General features: G+C 40.7%; 1 pseudogene; it reads left to right on the top strand.

Annotated features, from left to right (window-relative positions):
• The first annotated feature begins 625 nt into the window (after window positions 1-625).
• Window positions 626-2,053, top strand: LOC107821644 (uncharacterized; annotated as a pseudogene).
• Window positions 2,054-13,564: the final 11,511 nt, after the last annotated feature.

Below are 13,564 nucleotides of genomic sequence, written 5' to 3'. Positions count from 1 at the left end.
TTTTATTAAACCTTCTTACATATTTTAATAAGAATTTAATAGACAAGATTGTATTAATTTTAAAATCTTAAATATTAAAAAAATTAACATAGAAGTTATTGTAGTTTAAAAAAATAAGTTACTACAGCTATGTCTTTTCCCTATGAATTCTTTTGTTTAATATTTTAGAGCTATTTTGGTCTGTCAATATTATATTCTTGCTTTTATAATAATATAGACTCTCATATTTTTAAATGGTTTTGGACAATATAATATATTTTCAAATTGAATTAGTAATAGGAATTTTTTAAGAAGTATATCCTAAAAATAATAGGATTACAAGGCTAATATATATTCCCAAAAATAAATATACTAATAGGATTCCTAAAGATAATCATGTAGGATTCTTAATGTGTAGTATTATGTCCTAAAACTAATAGGATTACAAGGCTAATGTCTAGAATTTCGATTATGTCCTTTTATTATGAGTTATTATGCTTAATATTAAAAGGTTATTTTTGTAATCCAACCTTTTATTCATGCTTTTATAATAATATAGATAGATAGATATAGATATAGATATAGATAGATAAGCTTATCTTTCCTACCAAAAAAAAAAGAGACAAATAAAAAATTGAAGTTAATTTTTTAAATTGCTACTCAGCGCCAAAATAAGCAAAATCAAATGTCCAGTTTTTCAACTGTCCGCCGTCTGCGAGGTATCCTCGCCGTAAACAACCACACGGCAACCACTAAAACCCCAATTACCTCTTCAAATTCCACCAATCAGACACCCCAAGCAATTGTAAATTTCTTGAAAGAATCATCACAGCACCCTAAGTTCCGACGCGAAGGACGGGTCCATTATGAACTCGCCGTTCACCGCCTTGCAAAAGCCTACCACTTCTCCGGCATCGAAGAAATTATCGAGCATCAAAAGCGGTACCCAGATATTCGTAACGAGGCCTTGCCTCCCGCCTTATTATTCTCTATGGGAAAGCGAAAATGTATCATCACGCACGTAAACTGTTCGACGAAATGCCTCAACTAAATTGTCCACGGACTATCCTTTCCTTCAATGCCCTTTTGGATTCATGCGTTAGGTCAGAGAGATATGATGAAATTGGCGGGTTGTTTCGTGAATTGCCCGCGAAATTGTCGATTGAGCCTAATTTACTGTCTTATAACCTTGCGATTAAGGCGTTGTGTAAGGCTGGTTCTTTCGATTCTGCTGTGCTTTTGATGGATGAGATTGAAAAGAATGGGATTAAGCCGAATACTGTGACTTGTAATACCTTGTTAATCGCACTTTATGAAAGTCAAAGGATTTCTGAAGCTGAAAATTTGTGGGTTGTGATGGAAAACAGAAATATTATCCCTGATCTTTGCAGTTACAATATTAGATTACGAAGTTTGGCTAAAGTTAATGAGGTTTCAAAGGCGATTCAGTTCTTCGAGGAGATCGTTAAGAAGGGTTTCAAACCGGACAAATTCAGTTACAATACTATGATAAGGATGTATATCGATGAGGGGAATTTGGAGGAGGCTAAAATGTGGTAACAGAAGATGCTACAAAATGGATGCCTTCCCGACTATGCAACGTTTAATATGCTTATTCCTTTGGCTTGTGACACGAAGAAGTTTGAATTTGCACTGTGTTTGTGCAAGAAAGCTATTGATTCACAAGTAATTGTTAATAGAGATAACATGCAGAGAGTTGTTGATGGCTTAGTTGAGCACTCTAAGATTGAAAATGCAAAGGAGCTGGTTAAGTTGGCCAAGTCTTGTAAGAGATTCCTGTATAAGCTTTCGTTGCCTCCGCGTAACTAGTTGTTTCTCATCCCTTTTTCACTTATGATTTAATCTTTTGCCCGTGTACTTGAGCTTATATCAAGCTTGATTTTGCCTTGAAGATGAAGTAATACAAGGTCTGAGGAAGGCTTGGATGGACTATGGAAAATTTAGCTTGTTGCATTTAGGTAGAGTTTGTTACATCACTGTTAACATTCAATCATATAGGACGGTTAAACATCAGTTGTAGTTCCTATCTGTTATGTTTCTCCATCTTTGAGCACCCTCCTATATAGCCTATCAGCTACGGGTTCGGCCGAACCCAGTAGCTTTAGTCCAAACCCTATATTTGTGTTATAAAATTTGTTAATTATGTACTAATTATTGGTTTAGAACCCAGTAACTTAAAATGATTAGAACTCCGAACCCATAACCTTTAAATTCTGGCTCTGCCTCTGATTGAGCACCTTCCTATAATTCTTTTGAAATAGTAGTAAACAGCTCGGATGTCATAATTCTCTTGGCTCCTTTATGTCAAAGGAAACATACAACATGGAGACAAGCATTTTTAAAGGATGCTGGTGTAGGACTTTGAGACGGGGATTGGTTATTGATATTCTTGCACAAAACATCTTGGTGCTTCAGAGGTACAGAACTGGAGTTCTTTCATGCATTGCTCCTTATTGTAATTTGTTTATGCATCTAGCGTTTATTCATGTTTTGTTAATTAGATTAATCTAATTTTAAATTTGTAAAGAAGAAGAAGAAGAAGATGAGAAGCTTTAAAATTTGTAACTCGTGAGGAATTTGAGATTGAGTTAGACTTGAAATCCATCTTCTTTATAATTTGCATGGTATTAGAGCAAGACTCATCCCTATTTTTGGTTTAGCCATTGTTGGACCTCCGTTTTTATGTCACCCACGCTGTAGACATTCAACTCTTGAGTGTCCCATATTCATTGAGGGAATGAACTGTTATCTTGGTCTTGGGCAAAAGATAACATTTCCTCGCTTATACTTTCTTTTGAACAAAAGAAAAAAGATTAGGAGAAGGAATATAAAGGGGGGAAAGGGGTGCATTTTTACATTGTTTCTTATTATGCTTCAGGTAAGGAAGATTTACCTGCTAGGCTTTCATAGTTTGCCTATTGTACCTCTTGGATCAAAAGTTGCCAGGGGTTTGATTAAATGACAAAGGCAAGACACAGCCACTAGCAAACATTCTCGATAGTTTGTGTCCATTTGAGTCTGCTTTATGAGGGCTCTAGGCTCTTTGCACTTCTACTTCTTTATTGAGTTGCTGAATTAACAAAACAATTGAAAAGATATACTATAAGCTGACATTTCTAGAGTATCGTCATACGGAATTGGTAATTAATTACAGAGGGGCTTCTTTCTTAATTAGCAGTTTTGTGGTATAATCAGTAATGTTTTCTTAGCTTTGAAGTGGAATTGCTTACTGATTTATGATGTTGGATTTTTAAGGATTACACTTTCAAGGGCCAATTTTGCTATTATCAAGTTTCTTACTTGTTTTATTAGGGGGATTTGCATCACTACCCGTTTTTTGGGTCACGTTTTAACTTGTGCCCGCTTTGCAAAAAAAATTACAAGCGTACCCACTTTTTCGCGTAACTTCAGCATACGGGGCTGAAGTAGCAAAGACAATCACGCAAAATTTCAGCATTCTAGTAGACGGGCCTGAAGTAGCAAAGACAATACGCTGAAGTTTTTCTGTCCTGGATAAGCTTTTTCAAAAACTTCAGCAGAAGATGCTGAAGTTATTTAGTTCATTTGTAAAAACTTCAGCACTAAAATAGCTGAAGTTTTTTTGTCCTGGATTCATTAGTTTTGTTATAAAACTTTTTCAAAAATTTCAGCAGAAGATGTTGAACTTATTTAGTTCATTTGTAAAATTTTCAGCACTATATAAGCTGAAGTTTTTAAAAAACTTTCTAACATACTAGATAAATAATCACCTTATTCTTTCATAGTGTATTACTACTATAAAATAATCAGATTGTCAACAGTATCTAAATCATAAATTTTGGAAACAATAAACTTGAAAAAAACAGAATTACGTGGAAATATTCATAAATTATTGTCTACCAACTTACGTAATTATTTATAATTTATTTTTAAATAATCTGATAAACATACTTATGGCAATCATCCCATGAACTGAAGTTTCATAGCAGCACCAACAGTAGCAGAAGGAAGAAGAAGAAGAAGAAGAAGAAGAAGAAGAAGAAGAAGAAGAAGAAGAAGAAGAAGAAGAAGAAGAAGAAGAAGAAGAAGAAGAAGAAGAAGAAGGAGGAGGAGAAAGGGGGCTGAAATTGTTTAAAAAGTGGGTACAAATTAAAACTTTTTAAAAAAAATTGGTATAGATTAAATGGGGGCGATCAAATAGGACGCCCCGTGCAATTTTTACGTTTTATTAGCTTCTGGCTAAAGAACGCTATTTTACTTTTTATACATAAGGTGCTTATGAAATAGCTTTAAAAGGACCCCAAGTGGTAGGGCTATGCATAATTTGGTAAATGCCGAATTACTGTATCGAAACCGAAAATTTTGGTATTTGGTATTCGATATTTTGGTATTCGGTATGGAATTTGGTTTAAGTTTTAAAAAATATTGGTATAAGGTATGGTATTTGGTATTTTAAAATGAAATACCGAAATACCAATACTGTACCGAAATATATATTATATTATACAATACACATATTATTAATTATAGCATAAATATAAAAATCTAAATTTTGCTTTCCTTTATTCTCTAAGTTCATCAATTAACTTTAAGGAAATAACAAGACATTTCTAATGATCAAATTTATTCTTTTATGTACAGTTTTCTATCTCTAAGTTGATATTTGCTAGTTTTGAACAAAATTTTTGTCAACAAATATTTAGTTTTGTACTTTTGAGTACTTTAATTTAGAATGTTACAGTCTATAGTTGTATGCACTAGTTAGTATTCAAACCGAATAAATCGAAGTTACCAAACCGAATAAACCGAAACCGAAAGAAGAAAAACCGAACCATATCAAATTTAATTAGGTACGATATTGGTATTGCATTTTAAGAAACCGAATACCGAAAATACTAAACCGAAATATCTAAATACCGTATCATACCAACCGACGAACACCCCTGCCAAGTGGGTATTTACCCCAGCTTTGCTGGAAGAGGAGTAGCGCTACTTGTAGATCCAAAACCAGACAATTTATTTCAGCGATAAAACTTATTACATTAGATGTTTACAGTAATTTTATTAGCTTTTAGGTAATAAAATTGATGGAAGAATATTTATTGATTAACTATACTTACTTGGTAACAGATTAAAGAAAAACATATCAGATGTATTTATATATCAGTATAAACGCCATATATACATAAATTTCTTTTTTTCCCTCAGTTCGACATGCACATGTTGGGGGAAAAAAGCTGCTGAATCTCGGATCTCAAAACCTTGGCGGTGCAACATCTTGTGGAACTGTAAAAGGACCGCAATATGGTGCGAAATTAAAAAATAGTCAGATTTATAAGTAGTAATTGAAAAATAATCACAATTTTAAAAGTAATCAAAATTTAGCTACTTTTTATGTAAAGATAAATTTGAACGAAAACATTATTCAAAATCCGGAAACTATTCTAGCATAATATACTGGAGTTCCAATATAACATACTGGAACTCCACTATAATATACTGGACTTCCAGTATATTATACTGGAGTTTCAGTATAACATACTTGGTCCGGCATAATATGCTAGAAGTTCATACACATGTGCTTCAATCTCCAGTATATTATATTGGAAGTTCATACATAGGTGCACTAATAACTTTCCGTGTTGTAGCAAAGTAATGGCTATGTTTCAATGACTTTGCAAACGCTGGCTATTTTTGAATTATAAGTCTAAAAATTGGCTAACCCATGTTATTTTGACTGCAATAATATGCGTATTTGTTTGGATTTTACTCTTTTCTGATAATGCCTTTGGATAAAGCTAATCCTGTTGTCTAAATGCAGGCTTTAAACTTAACCTTGCACTTTTCTTTAACAGATTCTCCTGCCATCTATTACTTAGTACTATTAATTTTCTTGAACCAAAACAAAATGCCGGAAAAGAATATGAGAAGGAGAATCAGAGATTATGGTAATGTGCATCTTCTTTTTCTTTTTGGCTCTTATCATCTGGTATTCGGTATCCTGATTTGCATTGCGTAAAAGTGCATTAAAAGGGAAATTGCTTCCTATTAGTTGTTTACTCATTTCAAACGCTCGAAGCCGAGCTATTATAAAGAAGTAATCAGTGTTTGTTTTGATATTAGAACCTTTTTGAATAAATCAATTAAAGAAAATGAAGGGGTAAATCTTAGCTAAGTATAATAATCTCTAGAACAAAGGGTATATAAGATGAACACAGTGGATAATATTTCTTGATCTTGTGAAGATGAATGATCGAACATTAACGATACCAATCGTTTATGTAGACAAGTGTTACAGTCAGTGTTTTTAGCTGGAAAAGTAGAAAAAAGAGAGAGCCCCCTACAAAGTTGTTTTTCCCGCTATATATAAGGGACAAACCCCTTCTAAACCCTAAAAGACAAATTGTAGGGAATATTCGAAAGAATATTCCTAATGCCCCCTATTGGACCTACACTACTGTAAAAGTTATGCAATCTCTAATCACTTATCTGTCGTCCTCCACAGGACATCGAGCTACAAGGTCTCGTCATTTGTCGTATTCATCAATCGGTCGTGGTCGTCCAAATTTGGACTCATACAGTTAGTCCCTCCGCTTGTCGAGGTTGCAACTTGGTGCGTCCTTGATAAGCGGACACCACTCGCTCTTGTGGAGAAATTTGGTCTTACGAAGCATTACGGCCTAGCCAATAACGGGAGGTCAGCGTGCTCAACAAGACACCGAATAGTGTATCTTACCGAGAAATGACATCATTTTCACGTGCTTCATCATTATGCGTATTTTCGAGACAGGGGTTGAGGGCTTGTCGCTTCGATTTCGGTGCCACTCTGCAGCCTCCCGCTTCGATTCTGGCGCCACCCAATCCTATAAATAGGTTGAGGGTTTGTTTTTTTCAAAAACCCTTGGCCATTTTATTTCTAGTTATCCTTTCTCATCCCTCCCGCATTTGTTCCAACAACTTTCTGCTTCCTCTTCTCCCATTCTTCATTCTCAACCTTCTCTGCCATTTTAACACCTTTTCCATCGAAGAGATGCCTAGAACACATCGATCTCATGAGGGGGTTTCTAACGCCGCCCCGTTGTCCGTGGTGCTCCCCTATGGCGGTGAGGACATGACGGTGGAAGAGGGGGATAGTTTTCCCATCGGTCATTCTTTCCCCCTTCTTCCGTTAGCGGAAGAGTTCTGTAGATTCTATCAAGTTTGCCCGGCGCAACTTTCCCCATACACTCTTAAAATAATTCTGTTGTTGACAAAGTACGCGGAGTTGGCGGGGTGAGAGGTTACCATTCATCACCTCTTGCACTTGTTCTCACCCAACTTTCATAGGGGCACTATGGTTCATTTGAGGCACCGTGGGACAAAAGGGCTGGTGGTTGGGACCGACGACCGAGCAAGTCGCAAGTTTGGCATAAGTACTTCTTTGTCAAGACCGAACACATTATGTCTGATCCCGCTAGGTTCCCGGAGTGGTGGAACGAGAATCGTAAGTGTCGCCACTTATTTTACTTTTTCTTTTCCTCTTCATTAATTATAGGGTTTGTTTTCTTCTCATTTGCAGCTATGAGGCATCCACCCTACCCTATTGCAGGTATAAGGGATTGGGTAGCCCGGTTGTTGCCCCATGCAGTAGAGACCTTAGATTGGCCTGCCTTCGTGAAACGATATGGGCCGAGAGTTTCATCTGGTAAATGTCTTCCCCTATATCACTTCATTGGTTATATACCGTTGTCTATTGATACGACTCTTCGTGATGACAGGTCGAGGAGCTTCTAGGTGGAGGCCCCCAGTCCCTGCATTCTGACAAGTTGTCGTTGCTGCCGGAATGCAGTTTACTTTGAATGAATCCATCCGAGGGGGTCGTACTCAGCTGATACAAATGGAAGGTTCTTCTCGGGATATGGTCGTGAGGGAAGAGGCCTCTTCTGTACCGACCCCTCACCTTTTGGATGAATCATCTAATGGGATGAGTCGTTATTGAGGAAAAGGAGAAGAGTGGAGCTTGGGAAGGATGTGGTCGTGGACACCGGTAGAAGTAGGGTGGGTGTATCGCAGATGGCACTTGTGCTCACATTTATGGCCGACTCCATCTTGGCGGGGAGGTCTCCCCAAATGGAAGGGGTTTACCCAAGAGGCGGCTCCGTGCGCTCCGCTGAGGGTGGCGCGTCATCTAACGCTGGAGGGGGCCTGCACGTCGAGGGCGAATGCTCGAGTTCAGATGTCGACCCGGAGGATGTTCGTGAGTTTTTAGAATGCCATACTCATGTGGAGGTCAGAGTGGAGGGTTCTAATCGGTATATAGTTGTCCTAGGGGACTACAACTTGTTGTCGAACTGTGATCAGGTGGCGTCTGTTTTAGCCCCTTTTGTACTGCCCCCGAGAGCGAGGCGCTTAGAGCGATGAACGACATGGAGTTGTCTCGGAACATCGTCGACATGGCCTTGTGGGTAGATGTCTTTCTTTTCCTTTTCGTCGTTGGGTTTGCGTTGTTATTGTCGACTTGTCTTTTTATTTTAACTTCTTTCTTGTTGTGCCAGACCCTTATCATAGAGACCGAGCGCAAGCGTTGGGAAAGGAAGAGGATGGCCATCGACGGGAAGATGTCTTCCAAATATCAAGAATATCACACTAAGCATCGTGCGATGGCCGACATCTACAATCAGGACCCCGATTTCCAACTGTTCCGCGAGGGGCTTAAACAGAGGGAGGATCAATTGGTGCGCAAGTTCGAGGAGCTGAGGGAGCGAGACGAGGACCTTATGAAGGTCGTCGCCCCCCAACAGCGAACTTGAGGCATCCCTTAAGGTGAAGAAAGATGAGCTCGAGTTAAGTAGAGGGGTGATGGCCGAGAATACCGACTTGCAAACAAATGTGGCCAGTTTGACTACCGAATTGGGTACGAAGGCGGCGGAGATTGATGGGCTTAAGGGTGAGTTGAGTGTTAATGACGATAAGCTGGCAACTGCTATTTCTGAAACGGCGGTCTTGGAAAATACCCTTTGTGTCTGTAAGTCGGAGCTGACCAAGGAGAAGGAGGCATCCACGCTTAGGGTAGCGGGGCTTGAGGGGCGTGTTAAGGAGTTGGAGGCGGAGTTATCCGCGTTGACCGGACAAGTGGCGTCGTTGAGAATGGAGGACACGCGTTGACACTCGCAACCTTCTATATATCGTGCCTCGGTCGATCCCATCGTGCCCCATCATTTATATGAGTTGTGGGTTCACACCGAGGCCCAACTCGATATATACAAGGCTTTTCATGCCAACGGGAGGGAATCTGAAGTTGAACTTCAGGATATGCGTGCCAAAGCTCGGGCAGCTTACGAGGCATGTGGATATGACCCACTTACGCCTGATAGAGATGATATCAACTCTGATGATGCGAACCGTCTTGCCTCTGACTCTTGGTACGAAGATATGTATAGTACTATGGACGATGTGTAATTTTTTGGTTTGTACTTACTTTTGCTTCAGGTTTTTTGTAAGGGCGTCTTTGAGCCCATTGTAAAGATAGGTGTTGGTAATATTTTGTTGTAATGAAAAGATTGTTTTGTCAATTCTGTGGCAATCTTTGTTATATTTTTGTCGATTTAGGTGATGTCGGACCCTTTCCTTTGGTGACGGCCTTAGACTTTGGGATGTTAACTTCGAGCCGATATCGAGGTAATATCCCGTCATAGTTCGAGTGAAATTGAACTTGTATCTTTGTCGATGGCCTTGGCCATTGGGGTGTTACCTTCGAGCTAGCATCGAAGTGGTATCCCATCGTAGTTCGAGTGAAGTCGAACTCATATTTTTGTCGATGGCCTTGGCCATTGGGATGTTACTTTCGAGCTGGCGTCGAAGTAGTATCCCGTCGTAGTTCGAATGAGGTCGAACTCATATTTTCGTCGATGGCCTTGTCCATTGGGACGTTACTCTCGAGCTAGCATCGAAGTAGTATCTTGTTGTAGTTCGAGTGAGGTCAAACTCATATTTTCGTCGATGGCCTTGGCCATTGGGATGTTACTTTCGAGCTGGCATTGAAGTAGTATCCCGTCGTAGTTCGAATAAGGTCGAACTCATATTTTCGTTGATGGCCTTGGCCATTGGGATGCTACTTTCGAGCTGGCATCAAAATAGTATCCCGTCGTAGTTTTAATGAGGTCGAACTCATATTTTCGTGGGTGGCCTTGGCCATTGGGATGTTACTTTCGAGCTGGCGTTGAAGTAGTATCCCGTCGTAGTTCAAATGAGGTCAAACTCATATTTTCGTCGATGGCCTTGGCCATTGGGATGTTACTTTCGAGCTGGTCTCGAAGTAGTATCCCGACGTAGTTTCAATGTGGTCGAACTCATATTTTCGTCAATGGCCTTGGCCATTGGGATGTTACTTTCGAGCTGGCGTCGAAGTAGTATCCCGTCGTAGTTCGAGTGAAGTCGAACTCATATTTTCTTCGACGGCCTTGGCCATTGGGATGTTACTTCGAGCTGTCGTCGAAGTAGTATCCCATCGTAGTTCGAATGAGGTCAAACTCATATTTTTGTCTATGTCCTTGGCCATTGGGATGTTACTTTCGAGCTGGCGTCAAAGTAGTATCCCATCGTAGTTCGAATGAGGTCGAACTCATATTTTCGTCGATGGCCTTGGCCATTGAGATTTTCATTCATACATTGGAGATTTGATTATATTCTTGTAGGAAGTACATGTTGACTTTGTACATGCAATGGAGATTTGGCTATCTATACCTAGTCCCTTCAGTTCTCGGCCTGGAGATCACGTCGACGGGCAGGGTAATGAACAATACTTCGGACCTTGAGACATCCCCCTTGCCTCCTCATTAAGAACCTCATCAAGAAAACTCAATTGGGACAAAACCCAAATGAGGGAAAAAGAGTACGACTTAGGTGGCGTCTCTTTTCAGAAGTGGAAGTATTTGAGATGGGCGACATTCCAATTGTTTTGGAGTAGTTTTCCTTCCATTGTATCTAACTGGAATGCTCCTTTGTTTGCTGCCGCCGTGATTTTGTATGGCCCGTCCCAGTTTGTTCACAGTTTTCCCTCATTAGGGTCTTTCGTTGCTTGTGTTTTAGCTTTGAGGACGTAGTCTCCGACCTTGAGCGGTCGTACTTTGGTCTTCATGTTATAGTACCTTTCTGCTTGTTGTTTTTGGGATACCATTCTTACAAGGGCCATATCTCTTCGTTCTTCGACTTCATCCAGATCTTGTAGCCTACTTTCATCGTTGCTTGGTCTGCTTTCGTTGGAGTATCTCAGGCTAGGTTCTCCGACTTCGACGGGTATAATCGCGTCAGTCCCGTAGACTAGTGAATATGGCGTCTCGCCTGTGCTAGTTTTTGGCGTGGTACAGATGCCTATAATACTTCTGGTAGCATTTCAGGCCATAGCCCACTGGCGTCCTCGAGATTCTTTTTCAATATATTCAGTATCATTTTATTGGAGGATTCGGCTTGGCCTTTGCTGGCGGGATGGTATAGTGTGGAGAGTATTTGCTTGATGTGCCATTTTTCAAAAAACTCGATCGTTTTCTTTTCGACGAACTGAGGTCCATTGTCTTAGCTGATTTCTTTGGTAATGCCAAAGAGGCATATTATATTTTTTCATATGAACGCGACAACTTCTTGCTCACGTATTCGAGTGTGCTTCCACCCATTTAGAAAAATGGTCAGTTAAAACCAAAAGGAAGCGTACCTTACCTCGTTCTGGTGGGAGGGGTCCGACAATATCCATCCCCCACTTTATTAATGGCCATGGCGAAGTGACGGAATGCAGGAGTTCTCCTGCTTGGTGTATCATAGGGGCGTATTTTTGACACTGTTCACACTACCTAAAGTAATTGCGGCTTCTTTTTTCATGGTAGGCCAGTAGTATCTGGCATGGATGAGGCATATGACGAGGGAACAGTTTCCCGTATGGGCGCCGCGGTGCCCTTCGTGTACTTCTTCTAGTACTCGCCTTGTTTGATTTGGCCCAAGACACTTGGCCAGGGGCCGCCGAACGTTCTTTTATCAAGATCATAGTTTACGAGGCTGTATCTCGCTGCCTGTATTCGAAGCTTTTTGGCTTCTTTCTTATCTTGTGGGAGCGTTCCATCCTGCAAATATGTTACGATACGGTTGCGCCAGTCCCAAGCTAGATTTACAGAATGTACATCGACCTGGTCTATTGAGGAGTGGAGAAGAGTGACCACATTTTCCTTGTTGATATTTCTGATGGCTGCTGCTAGCTTGGCGAGACCGTCCGCTTCGATATTCTGTGCCCTGGGTATCTGGTCGAGGTTGCATTCGTCGAATTCTGGCAGCAGTTTGTGAATTTCTGACTGGTACTTTTGTAGTCTCTGTTCTTTAATTTGGAAAGTCCCAGTGACTTAGTTCACCACGAGTTGAGAGTCGCAATGGAGGACGAGTCGTCGAGCGCCATATTTGAGGGCTAATTTCAATCCTGCAATCACAGCTTCATACTCGGCCTCGTTATTAGTCATCTCGGGGCATCGTATGGACTGCGAATTACTTCGCCCGTTGGGACCTTGAGGACGAGTCCCAGTCTCGATCCCGATGCATTAGATGCACAGTCGGTGTAGATAACCCAGAGGTCAGAATGTGTGGAAGCGCGGAGTACCTCCTACCCTGCTTCAGGCAATACTTCCACGCTAAAATCGGCGAGCACCTGTTGATATTGATCGTGCTGGTAGTTGGAAATACCATGTCAACGCTCCCCCTGTCAGAGTTTCGCCGAATTTTTTCAGCAACACCGATGGCACCTGTTCTTTCGACAGATCATTGCCTTTTACTGCAGTGACGTAGTAGATTATGTGATCTTCCAGGTCTGTGATGCCATCATATATTTTCAAGTATGGCGGCATTTTGAAGGTTTTCGGAATAGAGTGGGGAGCCGCCCCTTTGCTGTATGGTTGTTCGACGAATCGGCCTATGTCACGTTTTGGTAGCAACTTCGGAGCGACCGGTATTTTATCGACCCTTTCCTGATGCTCCTTCATCTGGTCACAGAGCATTTTGTTCTCATTTTTCATCTCTTCCATTTTCTTTAAGATGGCCGCAAGTGCATCATTACCTGCATCAATGACAGTATGAGTGTTACCTGTGTGTGGAGTTTCTGGCTCATCGGCGACAGTTGCGGTTTATGCATGTATTGTGCCTCCGGTATCCCTTTGAACGGGTTTGTCGAGTATGCTGCTCAAGGTGTTTGTCAACCACTCTTCTAATAGCCTTTTCACAGCCGGTGATGCTTCTCCTGCTGCGGATGTTGAGGTTTCCCTCTCGCGCGAGACAGTCACGCTTTCGTGCGGGGGAGGGGGGGTGAGACATCTCCCTCAGGTGTAATGCTTGGCGTTGCGTTTTCATTGTCTTCCCTGCCGGCTTCGTTGATGGAATCCAGAAGGTTGTTCGTGACACCTACTATTGTCTTTAATCTTGCTTCCCCCTTTCCTGCCATTGTTGGTCTTTTCGAGGCTATGAAGAGGTGATTATCCCTTTCAAGGATCTAGACGAAACTAAAATCTCAGCTATAGAAATTCTCACAGACGGCGCCAAATTGTTTGACTCAAAAGATATTGGAACCTTTTTGAATAAA

This window comes from Nicotiana tabacum, chromosome 8, assembly GCF_000715075.1.
Source record: "Nicotiana tabacum cultivar K326 chromosome 8, ASM71507v2, whole genome shotgun sequence".
NCBI classification, from domain to species: Eukaryota; Viridiplantae; Streptophyta; class Magnoliopsida; order Solanales; family Solanaceae; genus Nicotiana; species Nicotiana tabacum.
Note: the sequence above shows the minus strand (reverse complement) of the source record. Positions and strands in the feature narration are given on the sequence as shown.